Source organism: Taudactylus pleione, unplaced genomic scaffold (genome assembly GCF_031769625.1).
Source record: "Taudactylus pleione unplaced genomic scaffold, aTauple2 ptg000913l, whole genome shotgun sequence".
Taxonomy (NCBI): domain Eukaryota; kingdom Metazoa; phylum Chordata; class Amphibia; order Anura; family Myobatrachidae; genus Taudactylus; species Taudactylus pleione.
Genome location: NW_028285314.1, coordinates 903,613 through 922,138, shown reverse-complemented (window position 1 = coordinate 922,138; position 18,526 = coordinate 903,613). Strand labels below are relative to the sequence as shown.

The following is an 18,526-nucleotide window of genomic DNA, read 5'->3' as shown; positions in this document are numbered from 1 at the left end:
GGCTTTGGCGTTACTAGCTTATATCATGTAACTGCTTCAAGGGACCTCTTGGCGTGACGGTAGTGTGTCTGACTCCCGATCAGAAGGTTGTGTGTTTGAATCCCGTTGGGGTCAGCTGCTATTTTGAAGATATGTGCCAAAAGATATTAACCAATATTCTCTGCTACACTCTATGGTGAGGTTACAGCTCACGTTAATACCTGTGGCACTCAGCTGCTCCATATGGAAATAGCATATTTTTGGCATTGAAAAATGCCCCATGTAGAATAAACATTTTCATAGGAAGCTTTGCTAACACAGAACACAGCATGTCCTATAAACAACATAACTGTAAAAAGGTTGTATGACCTGGAACCTGGGGGTCTATTTACTAAGCAGTGTTAGGAGACAGAGTGAAAAGTGATAAGGTACCAGCCAATCAGCTCCTAACTGCAATTTTTCAAACATAGCCTGTGACATGGCAGTTAGGAGCTGATTGGCTGGTACCTTATCACTTTTCACTCTCCTAACACTGAACTCAAAGACATTACCCAGGAACAGCCCTCATACAACTTGGCACTATTTCCTGGCACTATTTGATACATTATGCCAATGCAATGTCTACCCACCAGCTCATCAGAGCTAAGTACACAAGTCTGTTCCAGGGCCCTCTGCTGCCAGTGCACAGTTTGTGGCCCCCTGAGTGGTTTATGCCCCTTCCCAAATTATATGTATCTGTTTTTCATGAAAACTTTAGGTCTGTAAATGACTCCCCCCTCCCCCTCCACAGTATTGGTGCGTACACACGGTCAGATTAGTTGTCCGATATGAATGATAACGATTGCAAAAATCGTTCAATTGTTCATATCTTTAACATGTATGGCATGCATCGACCAACGATACGCGTTCCCGCATGTCAAATAACGATATCTGACGTCGTCTGTGTTTGCAGTCAGATTTTGACGATTTCATTAATTTTAATACTGTCAGAAATCGTTCATCGTTCATCTGACAAATCTGACCGTGTGTATGCACTATTAGACCTAACATTGACTTGTGACAAAAATCTTACAGGAAAAATTGGCCGGTTAGCTCAGTTGGTTAGAGCGTGGTGCTAATAACGCCAAGGTCGCGGGTTCGATCCCCGTACGGGCCATAAGATTTTTGTATTTTTTAAATTCAACTCACCTCCCCTAGCAGGCAGGAGGCTAATGACAGCTGGCACCCTCCAGAAATAGTCAAATGATTTCACTTTGGAAGTGTACCTCGTATTAATTACTTGCTAGTATAAGATATTGGTGACGCGGCATACCTCCCAACATGACCCATTCCAGGACGGACAAAATGCTCTGTTCCTGGACGTCCTCTTACTTTATGATTGCAGCCGATCACGATGATTTGCCGATCACCATCAAAATATGACCGTAATTTGCAATGTTGAATTTCACAGATTCTCTGACAGATCGCGGAACATTGATAGCCACCTTTCGCTGTTTCTGATCCGATTGCAGGATCACGAGACTTGTCGTTAGATGTATGGGGGCCTTAAATCTAAGCACTAAGAACACTGATAGTGAAAACAATTAACCCTACAAATACCTTGGAGCATAAGTGAGGTTCTTAGCGCATGTTTGGGTAAAACTGAGTGATCACCTACCACATCAAGGTGACCCCCCATCTGATGGGTCCCTAATACAACACATTATAATAATTTATATTATATTGGGGATCGCAGGGACAGCTGCATTTTGGAGAAGCTTAAGTATGTATGGACCATAACTCTCTGCTACTTGGATACTTAATAATCGGTGGTCAATAGGCCTCCGATAATGAATAGGCCCCTAAGTCCGTTATTATTCAGCTAGTGCGTATGACATGGAGGAATCTCTGCATTTATCCTGTTTAAGCCACTGTCCTGTGGTGACAAGCAAGTAAGAAGGACAGCATGTATTATGCTCCAGACCCTATATTATGATAGACAAGCAGTTTTCCCTGCGCTGGAAGGAAGGGTTACATCCTTTTATAAAAAATGGGGCGCATATATTGCATCACTCGATTCCCCTACACAAGCTCAGATTTTGAAGGTGTTTGAGACCACCTCATGGTATTTACTAAGACAGTTATCTTGAATGAAAAGGAAATTCTTATGTATTGTATTTCCTTTTGATCAATTGTAAACCTGGATGTTCCTATATATAGTATGAATGCTCAGGGGACAAGCTCTGTACATCACCCTGATATTGACCACGTATTCTCTCTTCATTGATTCTGCCTTTCTTTCTTCCTCCCCCCCTCCTTTTTTCTAATATTTGTATTTTTTGCTGTTATTTTTGTGTTTTTATCCAGATATCCATATGTATTGTTTTACTTTTCTTTGGATATTATAATATTGTTTATGGGCTATTTTTGTACTGTTATACAATTATTATTCAAACTGGGACTATATTTCTACTTCCCTAATGTATGTTTAGCGTCTGAATCCACACACCAGTTTGCTTTTCCCATGTTACCTTTGTATAACTGTTGCACATTGTTATTTACTGTTATTGATATCTGCCTGTAACATTTTCTATTTTTTCTGTCACTTGAAATTTGAAAATCCAAAATAAACAGATCTTTAAAAAAAAAAAAGGACAGCATGGTTTATGGAATGGTTAGCATTGCTGTCTCATAAAACTGAGGTCTTGGGTTTGATTCCCAACACAGCCTTAATGGTGCATATGCATATACACGGTACGATTAAAATGCACAATATGAACGATAACGACGTCGATCATATCGCTATCGTTCATAGCGTGCATTTTTCGGTGCCTCCAACGACCTGCGATGCGCGGGCATGTATGGATGATAAAGATATCGTCCATCGACCGTGCATGCAGGCCAACCTGGTCGATATGGATCAGGTTACCATAGAGACCCGCGATAGTTGATCGCGGGTCACTGACCGTCTTTGGTGGTGTGCTGGATGATCGATATCGATCATCCAGCACACCCGGGAGATCGTTTAATGATACCGTTATCGTTGACGATCGTCCCGTGTGTATGCAGCATAACTGTGTGTAGTTTGTATGTTTCCCCATGCTTGTGTGGGTTTCTTCCCACAATCCCAAAATATACTGGTAGGTTAATTGGCTCCCAGCAAAAATCAACCCTAGTGTATGTGTTCGGGAATATAGACTGTAAGCTCCAGTGGGGCAGGGACTGATGTGAGTGTCCTGATATTTTCTGTACAGCGCTATATAATTACTGATAATTAGTAAATTCCCCTAGTGATAATGTTCTCTGTTCAGCAGGTTAGGTGCCATTTGTTCTGATGCTTATTTAGTAATTAGGTGGTATACTCATTTCTCCAACTAATATACTTTTTCTTTTAGTTTACTAAGTAGACCCCTAAATAGATACATTGTAATAGCAACATTTATTTTCTCTATGTATTGTTTAGAGGATGAGAAGCCCCCTGTCAGCTGTAGCCAGGGCTGAGTGTTATTTCCTTATCTCTTACTTGGGCCCCATTTATTGCAAAATGCAATCATAGCAGCCAGCTGTATCATCCGGGACCTGCAGGGATATGGGTTCCAAAATTGATGTTTTCGGGGACTATACCTCAAATATACTTTATAAATGGCCCGCACTGTGTCTGTGGGGTCTAGTTACTAAGCAGTGTTAGGAGACAGAGTGAAAAGTGATAAGAAAGTGATAAGGTACCAGCCAATCAGCTCCCAACTGTCATTTTTCAAACACAGCCTGTGAGATGACAGTTGGGAGCTGATTGGCTGGTACCTTATCACTTTCTTATCACTTTTCACTCTGTCTCCTAACACTGCTTATGCTTAGTATCTAGACCCCTGGGTTCCTCAGCCTTATGGTTTCTGCTCAGATCTCCTTTCCCCAGTTACCAGCTTCCCGTCTGCATGTGTGATTAGGGGGCCCAGTTATCATTGTATATGTGAGGTATAATCCCAGATAACACACGTTTTCAGGGGTTAACCACAGATATTACATTTCCCCCCCGGATGTATGAAGGAGGGACCACAGCAGATGTCTATGATACCGGCTGTGATCCCTCCATTCCTGCAGGCAGCCGCATCCCTTAAACCAGGGGTCTTCAACCTTGGCCCTCCAGCTGCTGTGGAACTACACATCCCAGCATGCACTGCAATAGTTTTAGCATGCTGTTATATCAAAAAGGTGGCAGTGCATGCTGGGATGTGTAGTTCCACAGCAGCTGGAGGGCCAAGCTTGAAGACACCTGCCTTATACAGTAGGTTTCTACAGGGGAAGCGATGCTGCCAGATTAACCCATATCCAGAATGTGATACATTCCGGAGATCGGCCGCGGCAGCTGAAGATGGCGGTAGCCGCTGTAGCCTATGGGCCTATGGGCTACACTGTGCAGAATTAGCCAGTAGAGGGTTCCTCCCCGGCACTGGCAGCTGCGTATGTGCAACAGCCCCGGCACTGGCCGGCAGCTCTCCGGGGACATTGCAGGAACCTGCATGTTACATCCAGGTGCTATGACAGCATACTGATCATTAATAAATGTGGACCAACGTCCTAACTGACACCGATGTGCACCCGTTATTCTCACCTCACCCTGCAATGTGCCCCCCACATCCATGTATTACTGCAATGCGATCTGGGCATGACATTACCACCCTTGTGCCCCGGATGTATCATCCAGCACATGCAGGGACATGGCATCCGACAAGGCAAGGCATGCTGGGACTTGTAGTTTCACAACAGCTGGAGAGCCACAGGTTGGCCAGGCCTGATATATATTATATACTCAAAGCTACAGAGACTGTAAAGCACAAAACACAACAGTTACTGGGTATGAGAATGAAACCAGCTGCCCATATGGGAATCGAACCCACGACCTTGGTGTTACTAGCTTATATTATACTAAGATGCTTCCAAGGGGCCTCGTGGCGCAACGGTAGCGCGTCTGACTCCAGATCAGAAGGTTGCGTGTTCAAATCACGTCGGGGTCAGCTGTCATTATGAAGATGAGATGTGTCTGATAAAGCACCACAAAGATAATAAATGCCAATATTCCCTACTACACTCTATGGAGAGATTACAGCTCACGTTTACTCCTGACACACTCAGCTCACACCCTTCTCTTTTGAAGATGAGATGTACCTAATAAAACACCCCAAAAGATACTGAATCCCAAGATTCTCTACTATCTTCTAGGGCATGGGTGTTGAACTACAAATCCCAGCAGGCCTTGCAACAGTTTTAGCATGGCCATATAGCAAAACTGTGGCAGTGGATGCTGGGATGTGTAGTTCTACAACAGCTGGGGGGTGGGCACTCATTGCCCATCCCTACTCTATGGCATGATTACAGCTGATATTAAAACGCGTCTTTCTTATAATACAAAAATCATCCACTCCATGGGGAATCAGCAGCCAATGCCCCATGTACAATAAACATTGTCATAGGAAGCTTTGCTAACGCTGAACACAGTATGTCCTATACACAATATAACTGTGACTAGGTTGTATGACCTGGAACATGAACGCAAAGACAGTGCCCAGGAACAGCCCTCATACCGCTAAGCACTCTATGCACTATTTCCTGGCACTGTTTGATATGGAATCGGTATGAAATACTGATGGACGGCATGCAGGCTGTGAGTACATTGACAGCAGCGTCCCTATGGTTCAAATCCCGACAGGGGAATGGTAAGTAATGTTCCCCCGTCCTATTTAACCCCCTAACCCTCCCTACCCCGCACCCTAACCCCCCGGTGGTGCCTAAACCTAACCGCCCCTGCCCGGAGCCTAACCCTAACCTCTCCTCTGCCCAGAGCCTAACAATAACTCCCCCCCGGGCCCCCTAAACCTAATACTCCGCGGCTAACACTCACCTTTCCACGGTGTCCTTAAGATCGGGATCCCGACATCGGCATCCCGAGTCATGTCGGGATTTCAGCGCTGGTGTTGTCTCAGCATTCAGGATTCCGGGTTTCCGGCAGATGGCATCCCACTTGTTGGGATCCTCACCACATCCCGTTGATACCTTATGCCAGTGAAGTGTCTACCCACCAGCTCCTCAGGGCTAAGGACACAAGTCAGTTCCAGGGCTGACTGCTACTAATGCAAATTATGGGAGAATGTCCCCCCTTCCCGAGTGGTTTATGCCCCCTTCCAAATTATGTGCATCTGTCTTTCATAAATACATTAGGGTTGTGGCTGATTCCCCCTCCCCCAACCTCACAAAGAACTAACATTGTTACTGACCTGTGACCCAAGAATTGGGCAGAAATTGGCCGGTTAGCTCAGTTGGTTAGAGCGTGGTGCTAATAATGCCAAGGTCGCGGGTTCCATCCCCATATGGGCCATGAGGTTTTTTTTTTTAAATTCAACTCACCTCTCCTAGCAGGCAGGAGGCTAATGACAGCTGGCAACCTCCAGAAAAAGTCAAATGATTCACTTTGGAAGTGTACCTCGTATTAATTACTTGCTAGTATAAGATATTGGTGACGTGGCATACCTCCCTACCTGACCCATTCCAGTACGGACAAAATGCTCTGTTCCTGAACTTCCTCTTAATTTATGATTGCAGCCGATCACAATGATTTGCCAATCACCATCAAAATATGACAGTGATTTGCAATGGTGAATTTCACCGATCCTCTGACAGATCGCGGAACATTGATAGTCACCTTTCGCTGTTTCCGATTGCAGGATCACGAGACCTGTCATTAGATATATGGGGGCCTTAAATCTAAAGGTGCATACACACGAAAACGTTTTTTTGAACGATTTAACTATAACGACATCGCTATCGTTCAATCGATGAAAATATCGTTCAGTTTCTGAGTTATAACGATGAACGATTATCGTTCATGCGCGTTCCCGTTTCTAATTTGTAGTTCATTCTGACTGACCAACTGAACGATTTTCATTAAGGGAAGTTACAAAAATCATTTGTAGCTCAAAAAAAGCGTTCATTAACTATGAATACTTAATAACCTTTATACCCAAATATCGCTAATTAGCGTTGCAAGTTGCACAAGAAATAATTGCTTTCCAGACTTTGAGTGTGGTTCCAAAGCACAAAAAGTTATTATTACAATAAAAGAGTATTACGCGCTTTGATCTAAACAATGAGCGCAAAGGATTATTAAATACATAAGGTACAGTCGATACAAACGCAAGCGCATCGGTCCCAGTTACAGTCATCAATCCTGAGGTCTGTGGTCATCCATGAGAATGGCTACTGACCGAGACCGGGACACAGGCTATATACCCTAACAGATCATGATAACAACAATGTAGACAGACAAACATAATTCCATTGGTTCTTGCTCTTGGTCTTTGTAGTACGCTGTAGTTCATAGGACAGTTCACTAGGGGTATGTCCCAATTCTCCAGATTACATTGTCTTTCTTTAATTGATTTAAACTAGATAGAGACACTACATTACAGTGTATACATTCTAACCAATAATTTCCTATATTCCATAACCATCGAACGCAAGATGCGACTCCCTCGGTGATAGATTCAGATATCTGGAAATAATCAGTGTGTCAGTTTAGTACCAAACATGCCATGTCTATCATGTTGTATACCATTAATATCAAATACATGCATTTTACATCATAATTAATGACTTTAATATAAACCATAATGTGCAGGAACCTTTTATGAGTGCGTGTATATTTATGGTTATATGTAAGTGTGCGTTGTGTGTCTACATGCAGTATAAAAAGGTGCGCTGTGTGTGTTTCTATTTACAATGGCAACTGTGTATATGTGTGCATGCATTGTGGATACACATGCGATCGTTTAAGTGTATATATACTATGTATATATATATATATATATATACAGCTTCAAACAGTCACTGGCTACTATCAATATTACTTCTGTCTGAGCTAAAAAATGACAAACAATGGAGTTTGTCCTGTTCATAGATGGAGCAAGCTTTGGCAAACAGTCTGATATTTTTTACCAAAAGGCTCTCCTATGTTTATCCAGAACACAACTGTTAGTTCTACTTTACCACATCAGCATTGGACACAAGGCCTACAATTGTTAACGATAGCTAAACGTCTGACCATTTCCACATTCAGAACTCTCCTTCTGAGCATATCAGTGTCTGTGTTATACTTCAATTGTCACAGACACACTGTATCTGTATGCGGAGCAAACACTCACAGTATCTTTATGTATTCTTAATTATTTGTCACAAACATGTCCACAAGACTCATCTGTCATCACTGAATATATGAAGTCTTTAAAAATATATATTCATATATTTGTATCAGTGCGCATTTATTTTATATTTTTTTTAACAGTGTGCAGTAACACGGCAGATGTACACATTGCTAAAATAGCTCCGTGCACAATGATATTATATCGACTACGCCAGATGGTGTCGTGCAGAGAACGCAAACATGGCGTCTTCAGATATTAATTTTACAATTTAGCTCTCAGCCAACCATCCGGCTTCGACAACACTTTAAAAAATCTGACAGAAAATAGTTCATAAAATCATTCATAAAATCGTTGGTAACAAAATCATTGTGTGTGTATGCAGCTTAGCACTAAGAACACTGATAGTGAAAACAATTAACCAAATTAACCCTACCATGGAGCATAAGTGAGGTTCTTAGTGGATGTTTGGGTAAAACTGAGTGATCATCTACCACATCAAGGTGACCCCCCATCTGATGGGTCCCTAATACAACACATTATAATAATTTATATTATTTTGGAGATCGCAGGGACAGCTGCTTTTTGGGGAAGCTTAAATATCCAGGTAGTTAAGTATCCACCACCACAACTCTCTGCTACTTGGATACTTAATAATCGGTGGTCTATAGGCCTCCGATAATGAATAGGCCCCTAAGTCTGTTATTATTCAGCTAGTGCGTCTGACATGGAGGAATCCCTGCATTTATCTTGTTTAAGCCACTGTCCTGTGGTGACAAGCAAGTAAGAAGGACAGCATGGTTTATGGAATGGTTAGCATTGCTGTCTCATAGCACTGAGGTTTTGGGTTTGATTCCCAACACAGCCCTAATGTTGCGTACACATGGTACGATTAAAATGCACAATATGAATGATAACGACGTCGATCATATCGCTATCGTTCATAGCGTGCATTTTTCGGTGCCTCCAACCACCAACGACCTGCGATGCGCTGGCACGTATGGATGATAAAGATATCGTCCATCGACCATGCATGCAGGCCAATCTGGTCGATATCGATCAGGTTACTATAGGGACCCGCGATAGTTGATCGCGGGTCATTGGCTGTCGTTGGTGGTGTGCTGGATGATCGATATCGATCATCCAGCACACCCGGGAGATCGTTCAAAGATACCGTTATCGTTGACGATCGTCCTGTGTGTATGCACCATAACTGTGTGTAGTTTGTATGTTCCCCCCATGCTTGTGTGAGTCTCTTCCCTCAATCCCAAAATATACTGGTAGGTTAATTGGCTCCCAGCAAAAATCAACCCTAGTGTATGTGTTCGGGAATATAGACTGTAAGCTCCAACGGGGCAGGAAGTGATGTGAGTGTCCTGATGTTTTCTGTACAGCGCTATATAATTACTGATAATTAGTAAATTCCCCTAGTGATAATGTTCTCTGTTCAGGAGCTTAGGTGCCATTTGTTCTGATGCTTATTTAGTAATTAGGTGGTATACTCATTTCCCGTGTGTATCTCTGATGATGAATGTGTAACAATTGGAAGGAGCAATTCGGTCACCTCCTCTCATAATCAGATAATGTGCAAGTAGATGAGAATCCTGGTGGGGGCGCTCTATCAGATCATGAGGGGTCTCTTTAGTAAAAAGTGTGCAAGACTGTATAAAGTTATCCAGAGATGATGATATGACTTGGACAAAGCTTCTCTCACCTTTATATATATATATAATCTCTGCAAAACTATCGCTGCTTATGGGGGCTGCAGGGTCTGACAGGAGAAAGGAAAAGGCAGAGAAATCTGATTTCACTATAGTACATGCAGTCACTCAATCCTTAAGGCTTCTCCAACTAATATACTTTTTCTTTTAGTTTACTAAGTAGACCCCTAAATAGATACATTGTAATAGCAACATTTATTTTCTCTATGTATTGTTTAGAGGATGAGAAGCCCCCTGTCAGCTGTAGCCAGGGCTGAGTGTTATTTCCTTATCTCTTACTTGGGCCCCATTTATTGCAAAATGCAATCATAGCAGCCAGCTGTATCATCCGGGACCTGCAGGGATATGGGTTCCAAAATTGATGTTTTCGGGGACTATACCTCAAATATACTTTATAAATGGCCCGCACTGTGTCTGTGGGGTCTAGTTACTAAGCAGTGTTAGGAGACAGAGTGAAAAGTGATAAGAAAGTGATAAGGTACCAGCCAATCAGCTCCCAACTGTCATTTTTCAAACACAGCCTGTGAGATGACAGTTGGGAGCTGATTGGCTGGTACCTTATCACTTTCTTATCACTTTTCACTCTGTCTCCTAACACTGCTTATGCTTAGTATCTAGACCCCTGGGTTCCTCAGCCTTATGGTTTCTGCTCAGATCTCCTTTCCCCAGTTACCAGCTTCCCGTCTGCATGTGTGATTAGGGGGCCCAGTTATCATTGTATATGTGAGGTATAATCCCAGATAACACACGTTTTCAGGGGTTAACCACAGATATTACATTTCCCCCCCGGATGTATGAAGGAGGGACCACAGCAGATGTCTATGATACCGGCTGTGATCCCTCCATTCCTGCAGGCAGCCGCATCCCTTAAACCAGGGGTCTTCAACCTTGGCCCTCCAGCTGCTGTGGAACTACACATCCCAGCATGCACTGCCATAGTTTTAGCATGCTGTTATATCAAAAAGGTGGCAGTGCATGCTGGGATGTGTAGTTCCACAGCAGCTGGAGGGCCAAGGTTGAAGGCCCCTGCCTTATACAGTAGGTTTCTACAGGGGATGCGATGCTGCCAGATTAACCAGAAGGTTCCTCCCCGGCAATGGCAGCTGCGTATTTGTGCAACAGCCCCGGCACTGGCCGGCAGGTCTCCGGGGACATTGCAGGAACCTGCATGTTACATCCTGGCACTATGACAGCATACCGATCATTAATATGGGGGCCAACGTCCTAACTGACACTGATGTGCACCCGTTATTCTCGCCTCACCCTGCAATGTGCCCCCCACCTCCATGTATTATTGCAATGCGATCCGGGCATGACATTACCACCCTTGTGCCCCGGATGTATCATCCAGCACATCCAGGGACACGGCATCCGACATCCGGCCCTGCGATGTGCCCGGAGAGCTGCCGGGGCTCATGCTGACTGCACATGCGCGGCTGCCATTGCCGGTGGGGGGTTCGGAGGATCCCTCCGTCAGGTAATTATGCGCGGTGTGGCCTGTTTTTGGGGATTTTACCTCAGGTATACAATAATTATATATGGGCCCCTATGTGCTCTCTAAGCGATGTAGACATAATGTCGACATTAATTTAATGTCAAAATGATGAGAACCTGTTTGTTAGGCTCCCAGGAATATCCGTAGCCATGAAGACTATATATCAGGCCTGGCCAACCTGTGGCTCTCCAGCTGTTGTGAAACTACAAGTCCCAGCATGCCTTGCCAGAGTTTTAGCATTCCCTAATAGCAAAGTTGTGGCAAGGCTTGCTGGGACTTGTAGTTTCACAACAGCTGGAGAGCCACAGGTTGGCCAGGCATATTATATATATACTCAAAGCTACAGAGACTGTAAAGCACAAAACACAACAGTTACTGGGTATGAGAATGAAACCAGCTGCCCATATGGGCATCGAACCCACGACCTTGGTGTTACTAGCTTATATTATATTAAGATGCTTCTAAGAGACCTTGTGGCGCAACGGTAGCGCGTCTGACTCCAGATCAGAAGGTTGCGTGTTCAAATCACGTCGGGGTCAGCCGTCATTTTGAAGATGAGATGTGTCTGATAAAGCACCACAAAGATACTAAATGCCAAAATTCCCTACTACACTCTATGGAGAGATTACAGCTCACGTATACTCCTGACACACTCAGCTCACACCCTTCTCTTTTGAAGATGAGATGTACCTAATAAAACACCCCAAAATATACTGAATCCCAAGATTCTCTACTATCTTCTAGGGCAGGGGTCTTCAACCTTGGCACGCCAGCTGCTGTGGAACTACACATCCCAGCATGCTCTGCCATAGTCTTAGCATGCTGTTATATCAAAAAGGTGGCAGTGCATGCTGGGATGTGTAGTTCCACAGCAGCTGGAGGGCTAAGGTTGAAAACCCATGTTCTAGGGCATAGGTGTTGAACTACAAATCCCAGCAGGCCTTCTAACAGTTTTAGCATGGCCATATAGCAAAACTGTGGCAGAACATGCTGGGATGTGTAGTTCTACAACAGCTGGGGGGGTGGGCACTCATTGCCCACCCCTACTCTATGGCGTGATTACAGCTGATGTTAAAACGTGTCACTTGCACAGAGTCACTCAGCTCACACCCTGCTCCGTTCTCTTTCTTATAATGCAAAAATCATCCACTCCATGGGGAATCAGCAGCCAATGCCCCATGTACAATAAACATTGTCATAGGAAGCTTTGCTAACGCTGAACACAGTATGTCCTATACACAATATAACTGTGACAAGGTTGTATGACCTGGAACATGAACGCAAAGACAGTGCCCAAGAACAGCCCTCATACCGCTAAGCACTCTGGCCCTGATTCAGAGCCGGTCACTTTGACAGAGCACTCGCTCTGAATCAGGGCTGGGTTTTTTTTTTTCCACCCACAGCTATAGCGAGCGGCCATAATGATGGTCGCGATGGTCAAGACCATCGCGACCGTCGGGCTTGCGATGAGACCCTTGTGGTAGGGTCTCGTTGCTGCAAGCCCCAGAGAGATTTCGGCTCTAACAGAGCCGGAATCTCTCCACTGACATCACTCATGATGTCAGTGGGGCCGCCCCCAAACGGAGGCGTTCTCATGGGAACGCCTCAGTTTGGGCAGCCACTCCCCCGGCCCGCTCACCAAAGGGGGTATGCTGTCACTCAACATCGACAGCACGCCCCATTTGGTGCGAGACCCGGAGTGACGGATTGCCCATCGCTATCCAGGTCTCGCGCATGCGCACGACGGAGCCGGCTCTGGGCCACCATCGACCCGGTTGCGAGCGCTCAGCGCTTGCGACCAGGTCAGAATCAGGCCCTCTGTGCACTATTTCCTGACACTACTTGATACGTAATCGGTATGAAATACTGATGGACAGCATGCCGGCTCTCAGTACACTACAAGCGGCATCCTGATGGTTCAAATCCCGACAGGGGAATGGTAAGTAATGTTCCCCTGTCCTATTTACCCCCTAACCCTCCCTTTCCTGTACCCTAATACTAACCCTCCCTACACCGCACCCTAACCCTCCCGGTAAGTGCCTAAACCTAACGCTACCCCCTTAGTGCCTAACCCCCCCGGTGGTGCCTGAACCTAACCACCCCTGCCCGAAGCCTAACCCTAACCTCCCCCCGGGCCGCCTAAACCAAAGCCCCCACCCCGCGGCTAACACTCACCTTTCCGCGGTGTCCTTAGGATTGGGATGCCGTCTGTGGGGATCCCAACGTCAGCTTCCCGAGTCATGTCGGGATTTCGGCGCTGGTGTTGTCTCGGCATTCGGGATTCCGGGGTTCCGGCAGATGGCATCCCGCTTGTCGGGATCCTTACTACATCCCTTTGATACCTTATGCCAGTGAAGTGTCTACCCACCAGCTCCTCAGGGCTAAGGACACAAGTCAGTTCCAGGGCTGACTGCTACTAATGCAAATTATGGGAGAATGTCCCCCCTTCCCGAGTGGTTTAAAATTATTTGTGTATCTATCTTTCATATAAACATTAGGGTTGTGGCTGATTCCCCCTCCCCCAACCTCACAAAGAACTAACATTGTTACTGACCTGTGACCCAAGTTTGGTGCACAAATCGGCCGGTTAGCTCAGTTGGTTAGAGCGTGGTGCTAATAACGCCAAGGTCGAGGGTTCGATCCCCGTATGGGCCATAAGGTTTTATTTTTTTCAATACAGCTCATCTCCCCTAGCAGACAGGAGGCTAATGACAGCTGGCAACCTCCAGAAAAAGTCAAATGATTCACTTAGACAAGTTACTTTATATGAAAGACTTGTCAGTATAAGACACTGATGCAGCTGTAACATCAGAGATTAAATAGATTATTTTGCTATAATAATCTGCCGGAACTATTATATGAAATAGTTAATGGGAAATGTGATCATAAATTAGGTAAGAAATTGAAGAGCAGAATATTTTGTACCTGACGGAAGGGGTCATGTTGGAGGGTCTGTATAAGATATTGGTGCAGCTGTAACATCAGAGACGGAATAGATCATTGTCATATAATAATGTGTTGGTAAACGTTACGCACCTTTATTCTGATGCCCGCTGCACCGTCTCTGGATATAATGACACTGGATCTTGGTATAGATCTTGGTATAAAGGCAGCTCTTCCCCCAGCCACACACAGCAAAGTGTAGTCCAAATATTTGCATTAAAATAAATGATTTGCATCTTCCATGATTCAGGCTGCACCGTTCCGTAGGGTCAGTTGCCGGGTGATTGGGTAGGACGCAGGATCACTGCAAGGGAATATGGAGGGGGGAGGGGTGTTGGAGGAAGTAACAAAATAGCATCAAATAGAGCCAGTGCCAGATTAATGCCCACATGGGCCTGGAGCTGAAATTTATGAAGGGCCTATTGTGTGCCGCTGCAGGGGGTGTGACCAGCGCTGCAGCAGTGTGACTGGTGATGTGGGGTTGTGACTAGTGTGGTGTAGCTGTGATTTACATAGGGGTGTGGCCTGTGTTGTGGGTGTGTTTTTACTGCATACAGTGCCATAACCGCAGGTATGCGACCGGTGATGCTGCACAGAGCACAGGGCTCTGTTTGCAGCACTGTCGCTACCCCATGGCCTTTGTTACTGGCTAGCAGGGTGCTTGCACCCTGCAGCCAGTATCACTGCTGCAGTACTGCCCAGACAGACACCCTGCAGTCTTTGCAGCCTCCTCCGGATGCTCTGGGCAGTGTTGCACTTCCAGGTGCCGGTGGCCCAGGCCCCTCTACACGACAGCATGACGTCATGTGGTTAAGGGGCAGTGCCGGCACAGGGCGCTCTGGAGCCAGCTGTTTGTGTGTGTGTGTTTGTGTGAGACACTCTGGAGCCAGCTGTTTGTGTGCGTGACACTCTGGACGGCTTGTATAAAACACACTGACCCGTTTATGTAAGCAATGTTTCAGAACTTGTATTTGTCATTTTGCTAATCCTGACGAAATAATGAATACAAGTTCTGAGACGTTGATTACTTAAATGTATTCTAGTGTGTTTTATACAAGCCAACAGTCATAATGTCAATATTCATTATGTTGATATTAAAGTTAATTTAAAAATGACTGTGTGTGTGTGTGTGTGTGTGGGGGGGGGGGTTAGGCCGGTATACAATCGGGAAACCGGCTGCCTTAATACCGACAGCCGGCTTCCCGACTGTCATATCCCGGCGAGGGTGAAATGCCGGGCGTCTATATCTAGACGCCTGTCATTTCCCCGACGCCGGGAGACAGGCGCCTGGCATCCCGATCGAAGGGTGGTCACCCACAGCTATGCGAGCGGCCTGGAGGCGGATTTAAAAAAAAAATAAAAATCCGCCCTGATTCAGAGCAAGCGCTCGCAAATAGCGAGCACCTCTGAATCAGGACCTAAGAATACTGATAGTGAAAACAATTAACCCAACAAATACATTGGAGCATAAATTAGGTTCTTAGTGCATGTTTGGTAAAAATTGTGTGCCCATCTACCACGTCAAGGTGACTCCCATCAGATGGGACCCTAACAATCCTAATACTGGCACATAATAATCATTTATCAAGGACTTACCATAAAAATGCCCCCTATACTTCAAATGCAGGAACCCCCTTCCACCTACAGGCAGGTGGAAGGGGGCTAATACCAGGCGGAAGGAGTCTCCACCTTCAGGTGTACTTTATACACACACTCACAAAAGGTGTGGGGATGACGACTCAGATTGCACCCCCTGATTTTAAACATAATAAGAGGTGCTGCCACGCTGAGACTTGTAGTGCCATGCAAGAAAAAATAAATGCAGGTGCACACTCTCAGCACTGATAAAACCTATAGTAAAAATAATGATGATATAAGTAACATGGAGTATTAGTGAGATGTGTGTTCACAAGGGCGTGCCACAGGACTCACACCGACACAAAATGCAAAACAGAAAATAAATCCATTTACTGTTTTGTGTGTGTAAGAAGAATCAGAGCTGCCTATACGGGGATTGAACCCACGACCTCGCCGTTATTAGTATATATTAGATAGTGACTGCTCCATGGGACCTCGTGGCGCAACGGTAGCGCGTCTGACTCCAGATCAGAAGGTTGCGTGTTCAAATCACGTCGGGGTCAGTAGCTTTTTTTTTTTTCTTTCCATAATAAAAAAAAATCATTTGCTCCCATAGAGACCTATATCACATTCCCGCTGTCACATTCTGTCTGTTCTCATCCTTAGTAACCTGATAAAGGATCCGGTCCATGGATCTTACAGTATGTAATAGCCGGCGAGTCTGACCGTATTGTGAATGTGGCAGTTATTTAAAAAGCAACACCAACCCGATCTTGCCTTTTAAATGATTGCCGCTTTAAAAATGCAGGCGGACTTACCGGAACCTCTCTAGAGCCAGCATCGCGCAGGCAATTATATAAGCCCCTATGGCGGCATGATTCTGGATTACAGGAGCATACCTACCATCTGTCTTGCAATGCACATGTGCATGCTCCCAAAAAACGGGCTTGGCCTAGTGACAAGAGGTGTAGCCTCATAGGTAATGACCCCCCCCACATTTTTGTCATGCTGAGGGCAGTGGTGACTGAAGGCATGGGCTAGCAGGGCCGTCACCTGGAGTGCCATGGCCTGACGAATGTAGCCCTGCATGAGGGCCGGCTCCAGGGGTCTAAGCACCCAGTGCAAGCCCAGTACGCTTCGCCACGCGCGACCAAAATTGGGGGCGTAGCCTCATTTCCATAGGCCATGCCCCTATATGACGTTATTTGGAAGCATGCCCGCATTGGGGTAAAGCCCAGCCCTCCGTCACTGGTTGGGCTTCCCCCAGCCCTCTCCTGTCCCCACCCACAGCTATAGCTAGCGGCAAGGAAGATGGTCGCGATGGTCAAGACCATCGCGACCATCGGGCTTGCGACGAGACCCTTGTGGTAGGGTCTCATTGCCGCAAGCCCCAGAGAGATTTCGAGCCGGAATCTCTCCACTGACATCACTTGTGATTTCAGTGGGGCCGGCCCCAAACGGTAGGCGTTCACATGGGAACGCCTCCGTTTGGGCAGCCCGCCCACCAAAGGGGGCGTGCTGTCAGTCAAAAAAAAAGGGGGCGTGCTGTCAGTCAACATCGACAGCACGCCCCCTTTGGTATGAGACCCGGAGGGACGGTTTGCCCGTCGCTATCTGGGTCTCGCGCAAGCGCTCAACGGAGTCGTGCGTATGCTCTCTGGGCCCCATCGACCCGGTTGCGAGCGTTCAGCGCTTGCGACCGGGTCTGAATCAGGCCCTCGGTTTCTTTTCCCAGTGTCTATGTAACTGTCTTTCAGTAAAACTTTGGGGCCGTGGTTCCCCCTCCCCCATCACAGCTGGAACTGCACATTGTGACTGACATGAGATGTAGGGGTTCCAGCGGCAGGTGGCTGGTTGGCTCTGTTAGTTAGTGTGCAGTGCTGGTAATGGTGAGGTTGTGAGTTCAATCCCCATTACCAGTCAAGTTTAGGTCCTTTTTTGTTATATCTCCATGTAGAGATCCAATGAAAGATGGCAACCTTTACAAATAAAAGTAAAATTATTCCGCTTTAAGAAGTTTACCTCATATTAATAAGCTGCTAGTATTAGATATTAAGGTTTGTGCCCTGTTCCCAATTATATGTATCTGTCTTTCTTGAAAACTTTGGGGCTTTGAATGATTCCCCCCTTCCCCCACCACACTTAGAACTCACATAGTTATGTGTGACTAAAAGCATAAAAGGCATCCTGGCCGGTTAGCTCAGTTGGTTAGAGCGTGGTGCTAATAACACCAAGGTCGCGGGTTCGATCCCCGTACGGGCCAGATATTTTCATTTTTTTTTTTATTTATTTAAACTTACCTCCCTTACCAGACAGAATGCCAATGACAGCTAGCAACCTCCAGAAAAAAATAAAATTATTTCGTATTGTATAATAATGTGTTGGAAACGTTACGCACCTTTGTTCTGATGCCCCTCGCACCGTCCCCTCTCTATTGCTGCTATTCGCGGCAGACAGCATACACTGTAGGAGATATCTACTGCGCTCCCCTATAAATACATTTTGGGGATACTTATTATTTGCGGTTACCCTCCGAAAATAGGTGTTTTCAGGGGATATGTATTCACGAACAAGAAAAAGAAACGTTATACGATGGGTGCACTAGAGCCATAAATAAAATTATATTTATTGATATACAGTAA

At 45.5% G+C, this 18,526-nt stretch overlaps 6 non-coding genes across 6 annotated transcripts; all 6 read left to right on the top strand.

The window, feature by feature from the left end:
* Nucleotides 1-1,061: 1,061 nt before the first annotated feature.
* On the top strand, nt 1,062-1,135 carry TRNAI-AAU (transfer RNA isoleucine (anticodon AAU)). Its single transcript has one exon. It is a non-coding gene; the product is annotated as a tRNA-Ile (tRNA).
* A 3,763-nt stretch (nt 1,136-4,898) lies between these two features.
* On the top strand, nt 4,899-4,970 carry TRNAW-CCA (transfer RNA tryptophan (anticodon CCA)). Its single transcript has one exon. It is a non-coding gene; the product is annotated as a tRNA-Trp (tRNA).
* A 6,860-nt stretch (nt 4,971-11,830) lies between these two features.
* TRNAW-CCA (transfer RNA tryptophan (anticodon CCA)) lies at nt 11,831-11,902 on the top strand. Its single transcript has one exon. It is a non-coding gene; the product is annotated as a tRNA-Trp (tRNA).
* Nucleotides 11,903-13,944: 2,042 nt separating this feature from the next.
* On the top strand, nt 13,945-14,018 carry TRNAI-AAU (transfer RNA isoleucine (anticodon AAU)). Its single transcript has one exon. It is a non-coding gene; the product is annotated as a tRNA-Ile (tRNA).
* Nucleotides 14,019-16,375: 2,357 nt separating this feature from the next.
* Nucleotides 16,376-16,447, top strand: TRNAW-CCA (transfer RNA tryptophan (anticodon CCA)). Its single transcript has one exon. It is a non-coding gene; the product is annotated as a tRNA-Trp (tRNA).
* A 1,626-nt stretch (nt 16,448-18,073) lies between these two features.
* Nucleotides 18,074-18,147, top strand: TRNAI-AAU (transfer RNA isoleucine (anticodon AAU)). The gene has a single exon. It is a non-coding gene; the product is annotated as a tRNA-Ile (tRNA).
* The last annotated feature ends 379 nt before the right edge of the window (nt 18,148-18,526 follow it).